The sequence below is a fragment of the Desmodus rotundus genome, chromosome 12, assembly GCF_022682495.2.
Source record: "Desmodus rotundus isolate HL8 chromosome 12, HLdesRot8A.1, whole genome shotgun sequence".
In the NCBI taxonomy this organism is placed as follows: domain Eukaryota; kingdom Metazoa; phylum Chordata; class Mammalia; order Chiroptera; family Phyllostomidae; genus Desmodus; species Desmodus rotundus.
The window spans coordinates 46,607,030-46,618,226 of NC_071398.1; the positions used below are offsets into that span (position 1 = coordinate 46,607,030).

Below are 11,197 nucleotides of genomic sequence, written 5' to 3' on the forward strand. Positions count from 1 at the left end.
AGGGCTGCAGGCACTGGCCGAGGGTCACACAACCTGTAGGAGACAGCTGGCATTGGGACCTGAGGCCCGGAACTTGGCCAGGTCACCACAGTGCCTCTCTAATCCAAGGCCCTGCACACCTGTTGTCCACCCCACCTGGTGCGAGACACAGGTGCAAGAGGCCCTGAGGAGAGAAGAGGTGTGAAAGGCAGAAAGCAGGGGACAGGGGCAGGAAAGAGAGAGAGAGAGAGAGAGAGAGAGAGTGTCAGAGAGAGAGAGTCAGAGAGTCCCGGGGGCCGGGAGTGAGCTGAGATCCAGAGAAGGCAGTGGGGTGAAGGCTTCAGCACTGGCGGTGTGGGGCCGAGGTCTGGCATCCTCTCCAGCCCCAGCGCATTCAGGCTGATGGCAGATGGGAAATTCGGGTGGCCCAGGGGAGGCGGGGTGAGGAGAAAAGGGAGGCAGAGGGCATTCTCGTCAGGCGTATTCGTTTTTTCTGGGGGAAGTTCAGAAGGTGAGAGAAAAGATAGGAAATTGACTGCCTTCGCAGCAAGAGGGATGGAGGTGAGATCTAAAGAAGAACTTCCCGACTGCGAGGGACTGTGGCAGAAGTGGAGCAGGGAGCCAGAAGGGAGGTGAGACATCAAAGCCAGGTAGAGCCGAACACTTCTCTCCATGCCTGTCGCATGGGCAAGGCCCCGAGCTGTTAAGGGGGGCGGTGGGGTGGGGGGAGGGTACGAGCAGCTCAGGCTTCAGGGATGGATGAAACAACTTCACATGTGAGTCCCTCGGAGCCAGCCAGTGTCGTAAATGCTTTTAAAATAAAAGTAACCCCAAAGCCCTGAGAATCGACAGGCCCCTAACGTTTGAGATAGAAGAACCCTGGGAGAAGGGCTGCTCAGGCCCCCTCCTAGCGGCTGCTGAGGGCACAGGGCTGCAGGCCCCTGGGCAGCAGGGCCGGGCTTCCCAAGGCAGCGTGGAGCTGGGGAGGCGGGGCTTGCTCGGAGGCGCGGGGTTGTCCTATCTTCCCCAACTACCCGCCCAGAGGCACTGACCATCCGTTTATTTGGTCTTTCTGTGCTCATTTAACCAGCACTTACTGAGTGGCTCCTGGCCCCCGCTCGGGGCCACAGGGCCTCCGAGGCTCCTCCCACACCTCGGGCACATTCCCACCCCAGGGCCTTTGCTTCTGCTGCCGCCTCTGCCCTGAGCGGGCTCTCTCTGTCCCTGTTGCAATGCCACCTTGGAGAGAGCCTCTTCGCGCCCTCCCCCCACCCCACATCATCTTTTTCTGTTTTTTTCCTTTTAAAAGGGTTTTCTTTCTTTTCTTTTTCTTTGATTGATTTATTTTTAGAGACAAGGGAAGGGAAGGAGAAGGAGAGGGAGGGAAGCATCAATGTGTGGTTGCCTCTCGTGCGCCCCCTACTGGGGACCTGGCCTGAAACCCAGGCATGTGCCCTGACTGGGAATCAAACCTTCGACCATTTGGTTCACAGGCCTGCGCTCAATCCACTGAGCCGCACCAGCTGGGGCCGGTGCTTTTCTTTACAGCCTTCCTATGGCCTAGCGTCGCCTGATGGCCAACGACTTGTTCTCTGCTTACAGTCTGGCCACTAGGAGGTGAGCACCCCTGGCAGGGGGCTTTGTGTGGCCTGTTCACTGCCGGTCTCCAATGCCTAGGACACCCCCCACCCCAAGTCAATACTTGCTGAACAAAGAATGAGCGAGCCAGCGCCCCATGTATAGGGGCCAATGAGTCCTGTTTTTTTTTTTTTTTTTTGTCTCTAGGGAGTTAGTGGACTGCGTGGGTAACATTCAAGGACTAAGCATGGGGGGCGGGGCCTGGACTGTTTCAGATGGGTACTGCCCCTGGCCTGGGGGTGGTGACAGCAGCGAGGCTGAGCCCGGAAGGACCTGCAGGAGGCCGACAGGCCTTACGTGTGCCCACGCCCGCTGGCTGGGGCGGCAGGTGGGAGTCGGGGAGTCCTGTGGAATTGGGCTCAGAGGCAGGGGTGTGGGGGCTGGGATGAGGAGGCAGGGTCAGCTCAGGGTTGGAAAGACCCCTCTGAATGGGCTGGAGGCTGGGGAGCAGCTGGGTCAAGGGTCCGGGGGAGAGGAGGCGGCTATGGCTGGGGCCGTGGGGACCGTGGGGACAGAGAGGAGGGAACGAGTGAAAGTGACAGCGAAAGCAGAACTTAGCAGAGGACAGGAGCCGTGGGAGGTGAGGGAGGGGGAGGGGCAGGGCTCTTACAGGGAGAGGGTAGGGACGGAGGGGCGGAGGAATAAACGGGTCGGGAAGGCTGGTCACCACTATCCTGGGCTCCTGCTTCCTCCTTTGTAAAGCAGGACCCGGTGACAGTCCCTGGCGGTCCTTCCATTTCCTCACTTGAGAAATGGGCATTAATAACAGGCGCCATATGAGCCAGGGCAGGGAGGGCAGGGGTCGGGGAGGCAGGGAGGCCTGAGAGCGCAGCTGTTTACTGCCAGTGTGTGCAGGTGTCTCGCTGTCTGTCATGCTCTCTGCCACCCACTGCCCAGTACGGCGGGCCACCGCTCTTGCCCCCACCCCTGGTGAGTGTGTGACTGAGGGACTGAATTGTTCATTTAGTTGAAATTAATCTAGATGCAAATGGCCACACGTGGCTGTGGCTGTCGTGGTTACTGTGTCAGACAGTGTGGGTCCAACCACTGGTAACCGTGTCCCAGCGGAACCAGCTGCTGACCGAGTCCCCCCAGCTCAGGTCCCTGCTGTGACACCTGCTTTGTTACTGTGTGGGGCTCTCACACCAAAGCCAGACACTTGGAACTTCTTGGAACTTGACTGAGTGTGACATGCCTGTGTCATGGGAGGTGCTGAGGGAGCTGCGTGCTCCATTTCCAGAAGGTCCATTTCCATACTGAGGCAGGACGAGGTCCAGGCTGTACCCAGGAACACCCAGGCCCAGGCGGCTCCAGGTGCAGGCCAATCCTCCAGGCTCCCTGCACGCTGCCTGACTCTGGGAGGTGGGGGCAGCTTAACACCCCTGAACTGAGTCTACTCGGGTGTGAGTGTGACGCAGGGCGTGGCCTGGTGCTGGTGATTTTCAAAACACAGGTCATTGCCAAGGTCATTACCAAGGCTTCTGCAGGGGTGCCTGAGGCAGAGTTTGCAGGCTGGGAGGGGTAGGGTGCGAGCTAGCTTGAGTCTGGCCTCCTCTGCTCCTTCTGCTCCTTTTTGCCCCTGCTGTCTCCTGGAAGGCCAATGCTGAAACCCATTTTCTCTCTCACGGGGTGCACTACTATTTTATTTTTAAAAAGGCAGGGGGTACTACTGTCCTGACTGGCGTGGCTCAGTTGGTTGAGAATCATCCTGCAAAACAAAAGGTCGCCGGTTCGATTCCCGGTCAGAGCACATGCCTGGGTTGCTGGCCGAGTCCCTGGTTGCAGTGCAGGAGAGAGGCAATCTATCAATGTTTCTCTCACACACTGATGTTTCTCTCCCTCTTTTTCTCCCTCCCTTCCCCTCTCTCTAAAAATAAATAAGTAAAATCTTAAAAAAAAGAAAAAGAAAAAAGAGGGAGGATGCTTCTGCAGGTAACAAAAAGTTGGCAACTTTTGTTTCTCAGACATCAATGGGAGCCTGGGAGCTGGATGGCCTGGGGGCCTTGGGCGAACACAGGTGCTGAGCTGGTGGGTCATGGAGGGGTGAGGAGGGAAGGGTCGAGGGTCTTCAGGAGGAATAAGGACCTCCCCTCCACCTTCCCGCCCTGCTCTATGTAGGGATGGGCCAGAGTCAGTCAGAACCTCAACTGCCACGATGACTAGCTGTATGGTCTTGGATAGGGGACACCGCCTCTCAGGGCCTCTGTTTGCCCATCTGTAAAATGGGGAAAATAGCTCATCTAGCTCCTAGCATGGTGGGGCTTCGGTGGTCTGCTCCCCGAGCTGGGCCGCGCACAGTGCCCTGCGCAGAGAAAGCTCTCGGTGAAATTATTCGACAGCTGTGCACACCAGCCCTCGGAGAGGTAGAGAGAGATTGCTGTCAGCAAATCCTCGATTGGCACTCTGACTCCCGAGGGGGTTTCCTTGCTGCCCCCCAGGCTCTGTCTGTGCAGGTGATGACACCCAGCTTGGGGGAGGGGATTTGTGGTGACATGCTCAGTGCTGAAGGGCAGCAATATGAAAAGTTACCGTTATTACCACTGGCTCCGAAGAACAAACCTTTGCCTTATTCTGTCACTCTGTCCCCCGCCTCCCAAGCATAACTCCAGCTTTTCGGGCTGAATCAAAACCGTTCATTCATTCATCAGGTTGGGGGGCCCTTAGAGTCTTCGCCCCTCCCCATGGCAGGACATGGATTGGACCTCCCCCAACCTGGGTGCGCAAACTCCGCTGTGAGAGTCGGGTGGGGAGGCCCCTTCCCCTGGGGAGCTGAGAGAGCCTCAGGGTTGAGAGGCCAGAGCCTCTGGGTTGGAGCAACTCGTGTCTCTTTGAAAGGCCAATCTTCCCTGAGTCTGCTGTTACTAACGGTCTAATTGTTGTAATTAGCAACGTCCCCGCTTTCCCCTGGGAGGGCCTGTTGCACTGGCATCAGTTTCCCCTCTGGAAAGCGGGGATCGACACTGGGGAAGGCCTGGACTTGCAGCCCAGCTCTGCCACTTCCAGCTGTGTGGTCTCGGGCATGTTTCTGGGCCTCAGTTTCCCCACTAGGGGTGGCGGCGGTGCCCGCCTCGCAGGGCCGCTAGGAGGAGCAAATGGACACATGGTTGGATTCCTGCGGGATGCTCAGCACACAGCCTGGCTCCTGGGAGACGCTCAGCGATGTAAGGTCATCATTACTGTCTCCGGCCCCTTGTTCGAGGGTTCTAGGCCAGAGAGGGGCACATCTCTGCGTTCATGCCTGGGGTCTGCCCCTCCCCACTCCTGGACCTTCCTGTGTCAGTGCTCTGGGCCTCCGCTCAGCTCCCTGGGCAGGACCTGGGCTGAGAGGTTCTGCAGGACACAGCCGGGACAGGGTGTGGAGATGCTCTGCCCCCAGCCCCACTAGCATCTGGATCACACACAGGCTCCCCACTCGCCCACCAGGACCCAGCTGTCTCACTCTCAGCAGCCCTCTTGGAGACCCACTGACCCCCCTCAGGGGGACAGACTCCAACCCTTGCGCCCCCCCCCCCCCCACACTGCAGGGCCCGATGGCCCATCTCCCAAGCCTCCCAGGCAGCCCCTCCGCCTCCGCCCGCATTGACAACAGTTGCGAGTAGGTTTCCAGGCAACGAGGGGCATCCTACCTCTCTTCTTACTTTCCTGCCACCCGGCTGTGTGGCGGAGCCACCCCACTCTCAGGGACGGGGAAGGGGAAGGGAAGGGGCTTCTCCCCACAGCAGGTGGAGGGTTCCCGGCCTGAGAGATGAGTTCGTTCCTCTCTACCCTGCCAGAGGCAACGTGGGGACAGGCTCGCTGCACCTGAGGAGGTGACAGTGGCTCTGAGCCCTGCCATCTTCTGCCCCCTGACCTGCAGCTGAGACCTCTGGAACAGGGTCCTGGGCTGTCACTGCAGGCTGACGTAAGGGCCGTGCCAGCCCCCCATCCTCTGAGACCTGCACTCAGCCTGAGTAACTTCCCGGTGGTGCATCTCCACTCCGCACACCGCACACACAGAAACCGACCCCTGCCCTGGCTGGCGTGAGATCTGGCAACCTAACAGCCGGCTGGGGGCCGGAATGTGGGGTCTGTGGCTGGCCTGGCGGCAATGTGGTGGCTTCACGCGACGCGGACTGTGGAACATTGGCAGGGCCCGCAGTGGCCCATCGGGTGGCCAGGATTAGAGGAGCACTTGTGTGTGCTTTGCAGCCTGGTCCCAAAGCAGGGCCCAGTTCCGGGGCAGCGCGGAGCCAGGGCAACACTAACTGGGGACAATGAAGGATGCGGGGCAGGCCGAGACCCCTGGCAAAGGTGCTGCAGTCTGGAAGGGAACCCAGGGAAGGAGTGTGGGGAGAGAGATAAGGCAAACAGCGTGCCGTGTGGAGAGGTAGGAGAAGGGAAACAGCAGAGGTGGAAGGCCCGGCCGACTGTGGGTCAGCAGGTGAGGCGGATGGGTGAGGCAGTGAATGAAAGCAGGGGAGGGATTGGTGGCCTGCTGCTGGGGTTGGGGGTTTCAAAAGAAGCTGGTAATCTGCCCTGGCTGGTGTGGTTCAGTGGATTGAGAGCCAAAGGGTCACCAGTTCGATGCCCAGTCAGGGCACATGCCTGGATTTGGGGCCAGGTCCCCAGTAGGGGGCGCATGAGAAGCAACCACACACGGATGTTCCCTCGCTCTCTCCCTTCCCCTCTCTCTAAAAATAAATAAGTAAAATCTTTTATAAAAGTAAAAAAGCTGGTCATCTGGATTTTTTCGAAGAAATCATTGCCGTGACATTCTTAGTTTCACGTGAACAGTATAAAGGTTCCCTGATCACCTCAGTGGGTCTCCTTACCCACCACTCCCGTCAGAGTTTTCTTTTCCTGTGATGAAAATGGATTTTTTTTTAAAAAAAATTATTCATTTAGTTTTAGAGAGAGGGGAAGGGAGAGAGAGAAACATCAATGTGTGGTTGCCTCTCACGCGCCCACCATGGGGGGCCTGGCCCCCAGTGCAGGCATGAGTCCTGACTGGGAACCGAACCAGTGACATTTTGGTTCACAGGACAGTGTTCAAGCCACTGAGCCACACCAGCCAGGGTGAGAATGGATTTTTATGTGAAACTGCTAATCTATTGGAAAAAAGTTAGTGACAAATGAAACCCATTGATAGCCCTGGGGGAAATCACACTCATGGCCCCCAGGACACCAGTGTACAGGCTCAGGGATGTGGGGCCAGCTGTGCAGGGCAGGAGAGGGAGGAGGCAGCAGGAGGTGAGGGAGAGTGACCCAGGGGCGGAGACCCGCTAAACTAGGCAGAACCAGAGGCAGGTTTCACAGCAGATGGCTGGGAGAGAGAAGGACAGATGAGTGAGGACAGGAAAGCGTGGGCTGGGGGACGGGGTGAAGGTCAGCCCATGGGGCAGGTGGAGACAGGTGAGAGGCTTGATAGAGACAGGAGGTCCAGGTGACACCTTAGGACAGATACCAGCCCAGAGAGGTGGGGGAGAGAAGAAAGAGTGGAGAAATGACGACGGTCCCAGCAGGCAGACAGGTGAGCAGTGGGGGTGGGGAGGAAGGCAGACAGAGGTGAGGGCCTCGGCTGGGCTGGGCGCAGAGCCTGGGCCCTGGAAGGGGCCGAGAATTCAGCAGGGCCTCCGCAGGTGCGCAAGAGTGCGCGTGCACCGTGTGCGGAGCCCCGGCTCTACTTTCAAGAGATGTGTCAGGGGCCCTTTAACGCCTAAGGTCTTAATTCCGCTGTCCTCCCAGCTAGCAAGGACACCCCCTGGGAGCGCTCTGAGTTCCCAACTGCCTCCGGCTGGGACTGAGGGTGGCTGCTGGGGTGCAGCGAGGCTGGCCCCCGCCCCAGCTCACACGTGCGCCCCTCACGCTGGGCCCTGCGACTGCATCTGCAGCACCGGGCTGCGCCTCCGTCGCGCTGAGGCCCCTCCTGTGCCTCTCGCTGTGTCTCTGTGAGCGTGAGGTCTCCAGCCCAGCTCTCTGGCCAGCGCCTCTCTCCGCGAGGGGCGGCCTTTGTCTCTCCTCCAGGCCTCGGGGTGAGGGGCTGTGCGTGTCTGTGTGTGTGTGTGTGTGTGTGTGTGTGTGTGTGTGTGTGTGTACACCGCACTCCAGGGCTCCCTCCCGGCCCCTGGCTGACTCTGGGCACCGCAGCCACGGGTGTGACCGGGTCTCTGGTGCCACACGGGGTCTCTGGCTGCCAGCGAATGACTGTGTGCGCCTCTGCCTACACGGGCCACTGTGTCTCTCTCTCACACTCCCGCCCTGTGCCGGTGGCTGATCCGGGTCCCTCCGGCCATCACACGCTGTGCCTCCATTCCCCCCCCCCCCCCCCCCCCCCGCTCCCCCGCCTCCACTGTGTGTGCCGGTGGAGTTGCCCAGTCTCCCTGATTCTCCCTTTCTTTTGGAAATTAAGTAACTCCGTGTGTGTCTGGCTGTATGCGTGTGTTTGTCAGTGGGGCCCCTCTCTCCCGGTGCCTCGGCTCTCTGACTCCCACCTTCCCCGCCTCGACTGAGAATCTCTCTCAGGCCTCTCTGCTGCTCCACCCTCTGCCCCTCATTCCGAGGGACATGGACAATCAGGTGGCCGGGATTAGAGGAGACTCAGGGAAGAGCAGGAGGAAGGTGGGAAGGGGAAGAGCAGGCTGTGAGATGCAGGTTAGAAAAAGCGGGGAGACAGAAGACGCTCCAGGAAGAGGGAGGGGCTGATCCTGGCCCTGGTCCTGGGAGGGGGAGTTTTTTTTTGGTGGGGGGGGCGTGTGGGGGTGTGGGAGAGGATGCTCGGGGCTGCCTGGACGCGGAGGGAAGCGACTCTGGCTACTCCCAGCTGCCGCTGGAGCCCGAGCTCCTGTCTGGCGGCTGCGCGGCCCGGACTCGGGATGTGAGGCGCATAGCAATGGGGCGCTGCGGAGGCTCGACTGCAGCTCCCAGCTGGGGAGGGGGCGGGGTGGGGGCTGAGGGGCGGCCCTGGGGCTCCCCCCCCTCCCTCTTCCCAGCTGGGCTCTCCCCAGAGGATTTCCCCACCCTGAGAACGCCTCCTCCGGAGAGCCGGCCTGAGGCTGAAGGGAACAGGGCAGGAGAAGCAGAGGTGGGGGTGGGGAGCGAAGGGTCAGGTGGGAGTGGCAGGGAGACGGGGATGGGGTGGGTGGGCGAGGTGGCGTCCGGCAAGCGGGACTCGGGCCCCGGAGAGAGACTGGCTGGGCCCCCGACCCGAGAGGAGTCCATGAAAGAGGGGGCTTGGAAACGGGGACGGAACCCTGGACAGAGCCCGGGCTTCTGGCTGTGGGACTGATGGGGAGTTGGAACGAGCTGAGGCTTGGAGAAGGAGAGGTTCCGGGGACGAGGGCCCTGGTACTGAGAGGTCTGGGATTTGGGGGTCCCCGGGGTGAGGAGAAAGGACAGGGGCGCTGCGTGAAGGAAGGTTGTAGAAGGGGGTCCCGGACAGACAGGAGGCGGGGAGTGCTCGGAGAGAGAGGCTGAAGTTGGGGTCTCCTGGAGAGAGGGACAAGGGAGGGAAGTATCTGGGGGGGAGGAGTCAGAGACGGTGGGGATGAGAGGATCCTGAGGGGAAGCTGGGGTGCAGTTAGAAGGTCCCAGAAGAGCGGTGTGAGGGTGGGAAGGCTCTGGAGCAAGTGGGGGAGGGGAGGTCCCCGAGGGGAGAGGGCTAAGGACTCAGGGAGGAAGGTAGTGGTCCCGGAGAGACACGTGCCCAAGGAGAGAAGGCCTCGGAGCAGAACCGGGTCAAAGAAGAGGGGCTTGGGAAGAGGGTTCGGCTGCTGACCAGCAGGGGTTAGGGGGCGCCCTGAGGGAAGGACTGAAGATTGGGGAGGGGGTTGTCTCGCTCCCCAGTCACCCCCTCCATCTTTCCCATTCTCACTTCCCAAACTCCCCGGTTCTCCCCGGTTGCCAAGGCAACCGCTCCTGCCAGGCGCGGTCACCAAGGAAACCCCGTGCCCGCCTCGCCCCCCCTCCTCATCACTGGAGTGCCCCCCCACCCCAAGCAGCAGCGGTGTAGAGGGTGGGAGGGGCAATGGGGGGGAAGAACCCGGACTCCCGCCCCAGAAAGGGGGGCCCAGACCTACACCCGCGAGCCCCCCCTTTCCCCTCAAGCCTGCATCCTCAACCCCACAGCTGGATACGCAGCGGCCGCGGGACGTGCACCCCCACCCCTGCCGGTCCCCAGGCAGCGGCGACCCCTCAACGCAGAACCCGCCCAGCTCGGAGAACCCCCCCCCCCCGACTGCCTCCCCCACGCGCCCCGGCTCCCCATCAGGCCCCTCCCACTGTCCTCTGCCGCCGCCCCCCACCCCCGAGGAGGCCCGAGACCGCGGTCCCCTAATTAGAGAAGGCCCCCCACGCGCCCCCCACGTCCCACCCCCCGCCCTGGCCCGGCGCCCCTCGGCGTCTACTCACAGCGAGGACAGGGGCTCCTTCCGGGGGGCAGCATGCCCGGCCCGCGGGGGGAGGACCCCCCCAGCGAGGCGCGGGGACGTGGGGTGCGGGCCCGCTGCGGGGAGGCGCGGGGGGCGGGGCTGCGGCCGGCCCGGGGCGCGCGCGCTCGCCCCCCGCCCCGGCTCCGGGATGGGGCGGGGGCTCCGGCAGCCGCCGCCGCCGCTGCGGGGCGCGGGGCGCGGGGCGCGGGGGTCGGGGCCGCTCTGCCTGCTCGCCCGCCCGGCGCCCGCCGGCCCGCCGCGCGCCTTCCTTCTCGCCTTCCTTTCTTTCCTTCTTTCTTTCCTCGCTTCCTTCCTTCCAGCCTTCCCTCCTTCCTTCCCCCTCCGCGGGCCGCCGGCGCCGCTCTCCCCCCACCCCACCCCCCCAGGCCCCGGCCCCGGCCCCGGCCCCCGCCTGGGACGGTGCGGCAGCGACCGGGAGCAGCCGAGAGCGGCGGAGACGGGAGCGGAATACTGATGATGGAGGGGGAGCGGGAGGGAGGGGAGGGCGGGGGGAGGCTGCCCGGGAAGGAAAGGAGGGGGAGGCAGGGAGGAGGAGAGGGAGAGGAAGAGGGGGAAGAAAGGGGAGGGAGAGAGAGGGCTGGGATGGGTGAGGGAGGGAAGGGGGAGGGTAAGGAGGGGGGAGGGAGAAGAGAGGGAGGGTGGAGAGGACTGGGGGAGGGCGGGAGAAAAAGGGGGAGGAAAAGGGGAAGGGAAGAAAGAAGAGGGAAGGGGAAAAGGAAGGAAGGAAGGAGAGGGAGGGGGAAAAAGTAGGGGAGAGGAGGGCAGAGGTAGAGAGAGGAGGGGGGGGAGGGCCCCTGGGAGGAGAGAGTGGAGGTGAGTCCACCTGGGTGGATGCGTGCGGATGCCTGTGAATGCGGGAGGGAAGGGGAGGCAGGGTCCCAGGGAAAGGGTGGAGGGAAGGAGCGGGGTGGCCAGGCTAGGACTGGCCCAGGAGCTGGAAGTGGGGGGAAGGGGAGGTAGGAAAGGGGACTGGAGGAAAGGAGAAGGCAAAACTTTGGGGCGTTGTGGGGAGAGGGAAAGGGGTAGTCAGCAAGACCAAAAAGATCCAAACCCAGAGTCTTGGACTCAGGAGAGGGTATCTGGATGGAGCTAGGAGAAGTGGGGCCTTTGGTTGGAGCCCCTGGCCCACCCAGACCTGTCAGGTGGAGGCGCCT

The 11,197-nt window shown here is 61.8% G+C and overlaps 1 protein-coding gene across 1 annotated transcript in view; it reads right to left on the minus strand.

Moving 5' to 3' along the window:
- The window catches only part of LRRC4B (leucine rich repeat containing 4B), a 36,699-nt gene extending 26,204 nt beyond the window's left edge, over positions 1-10,495 (minus strand). Inside the window, exon 1 of the mRNA XM_053914929.1 lies at positions 10,003-10,495. The gene's annotated coding sequence lies outside the window, so the exon portion shown is untranslated. The remainder of the gene's footprint in view (positions 1-10,002) is intronic.
- Between the last annotated feature and the right edge of the window lie 702 nt (positions 10,496-11,197).